At 56.1% G+C, this 2,500-nt stretch overlaps 1 non-coding gene across 1 annotated transcript in view; it reads left to right on the top strand.

Annotated features, from left to right (window-relative positions):
- Positions 1–2,389: 2,389 nt before the first annotated feature.
- The window catches only part of LOC124734335, a 1,909-nt gene continuing 1,798 nt past the window's right edge, over positions 2,390–2,500 (top strand). The window contains exon 1 of the ribosomal RNA XR_007009328.1: positions 2,390–2,500. This exon is cut by the window's right edge and continues 1,798 nt beyond it. This is a non-coding gene — a ribosomal RNA (small subunit ribosomal RNA).

Here is a 2,500-nt window from a genome sequence, read left to right as displayed (position 1 = left end):
ACAACAACGTGTAACCTAACCTAACCTAACCTAACCTATGTTGTACCTTAACCTAACCTATGTTGTACCTTAACCTAACCTATGTTGTACCTTAACCTAACCTATGTTGTACCTTAACCTAACCTATGTTGTACCTTAACCTAACCTATGTTGTACCTTAACCTAACCCATGTTGTACCTTAACCTAACCCATGTTGTACCTTAACCTAACCCATGTTGTACCTTAACCTAACCCATGTTGTACCTTAACCTAACCCATGTTGTACCTTAACCTAACCCATGTTGTGCCTCAACCTAACCCATGTTGTGCCTCAACCTAACCCATGTTGTGCCTCAACCTAACCCATGTTGTGCCTTAACCTAACCCATGTTGTGCCTCAACCTAACCCATGTTGTGCCTTAACCTAACCCATGTTGTGCCTTAACCTAACCCATGTTGTGCCTTAACCTAACCCATGTTGTGCCTTAACCTAACCCATGTTGTGCCTTAACCTAACCCATGTTGTGCCTTAACCTAACCCATGTTGTGCCTTAACCTAACCCATGTTGTGCCTTAACCTAACCCATGTTGTCGCCTTAACGTAACCCACGTTGTCGCCTAAACCTGCTCTGTAATTGTTATACGACTCGTTCAATTACTGTAGTGTTGCCCACCCGCAACCCTCGCAATATAGTTCGCTACTCGCACTGCCCGCACCCCTGTGTATCGCTTCATGTTAAACACCTTGCAAGTCTTGCTCACTTTCCACATGCTCCTGCTGTACACTGTAATGTGGATGGCAGCAGGACGTACATGCCGCCCCTCCCCACGTCCCCACCTTGCCCCCTGCCTTCGCAAGCTGGTTGGTGAGAAGTTTGCATGTTCAATGCCCTTCGCATGCGACGTACTCAGGCTACGTTGTGGTGCGGCCTGTGTCAACTGTCCGCTGATGTCGTACGCGTGAACCACAATCTGTACTGCACATTCGTCCTTATGTACTGAATGATACATCGTGGCACATGTGTGACCGCACAACGACTGCGCCCAAAAACGGCGGACCATACAGTGCAAATATTGTGCACGCAGCTACGTGTCGTCTCCCTATGAGAGCTGGATTGCAGTGTGGTACGCCATAGAGACGTGTGGGAGGAACGGACGCCGTGGATGGCGATCAGCATGAGCTGTCTGTTGATGTATTCGGACCTAGTCGTCTCTCCTCACACACCGTGATGGCATGGTGCACCGCGTTCCATATCTGCGACATGCTACAGAGGCCGGTTGACAGTCGTTCGAGCAATGGACATCGCATACGTACGGGGGCCACCTTCCACGTATTGTCTAGGCGTGCACATTTTGTTGCGTGTATGTGGGCAGACGTAGTGTGGCGTGACACCTGACACAGGCATGCAATAATCGTTGAAGTTGCAAATGGCGATGGACGCCTGCGTTTTCTGGTGAAGTTACGCAAATGAACAAATGGTAACCTGTTGTGGTGCGGTTGTTCTCGCTAGGGGTGAATCGGTGATGGCGACGATAGGTTGAGGTACTAACCGGTTGTTCCAGCGATACCCACCATGCCGACGAAACTGAACGGCATCTGGGTGTGAAGCGATACGCGGCGGTGGCTGGGTGGGACCGTCCCCGGCCGGTGAGGGGGCGCCTCCCGGCGTGCTGGCCGCGCGGTGCGTGGGCGCACGCGCTACAGCCGGCTGGTGGGGGCGGCCAGTGGCAGGCGCGCCGGCCGACGGACGCGGCAGGCGTCGCAGCTGCGCGCCGGCGCACCCTGCGCGCGGCGCCGTGCGGCCAAAGTAGGTCCTCGCGGGCCCGGTGCGAAGCGCGGTGGACATCTTCAGTGTGCTGGTCCGATTGAGGACTGTGTGCGTTGAGGATGCGCCGCCGCCCGGCGCTCGGCGCCGCGACGCCGTCTGCTGCTCGGTCGCCCCAGCGGTTCTCGCTGGTGGTTTGTATCGCAGCTGTGCGGATGTGTTGGCGCGTGCGCTGTGCTGGGAGAGTTCGCTTCGGCACCCAAGTGGGGCTTTTGTCCTTCTGTGGCGCTGGCGTTGGAGCTGCCGGTCACCGTAGGTGGCGCGTGTTGTCTCCCGCCGGCAATGCCACGACAGCACGCTCCCGGGCCTCTGTCGGCAGCGGCAAGCTCAGTTGGGAGCACGGGTGGTCGCACCGAAAGCGTCTACTCGCCTAACTCCGGGCGATTGCGCCTCTCTCGAACCCGACCAAGTACTTGGGACGGCGCTGCGCGCCGCCGGGACCTGAGAGGGTTTCGAGGTGTATTGTGCAGGGGAGCTCAGCCTCCTCCTGTTTGCAGAATGATTGAGCGGACGCTTGCGTGTTCGCGCGGGCCCCCGGGACACACTCCCGGGCGGCCGGCTGCTCAGCTCTAGTTGACGCAGCTCCCTGGTTGATCCTGCCAGTAGTCATATGCTTGTCTCAAAGATTAAGCCATGCATGTCTCAGTACAAGCCGCATTAAGGTGAAACCGCGAATGGCTCATTAAATCAGTTA

Source organism: Schistocerca piceifrons, unplaced genomic scaffold (genome assembly GCF_021461385.2).
Source record: "Schistocerca piceifrons isolate TAMUIC-IGC-003096 unplaced genomic scaffold, iqSchPice1.1 HiC_scaffold_1424, whole genome shotgun sequence".
Classification (NCBI taxonomy): domain Eukaryota; kingdom Metazoa; phylum Arthropoda; class Insecta; order Orthoptera; family Acrididae; genus Schistocerca; species Schistocerca piceifrons.
This window is presented reverse-complemented; position numbering and strand designations above follow the sequence as displayed.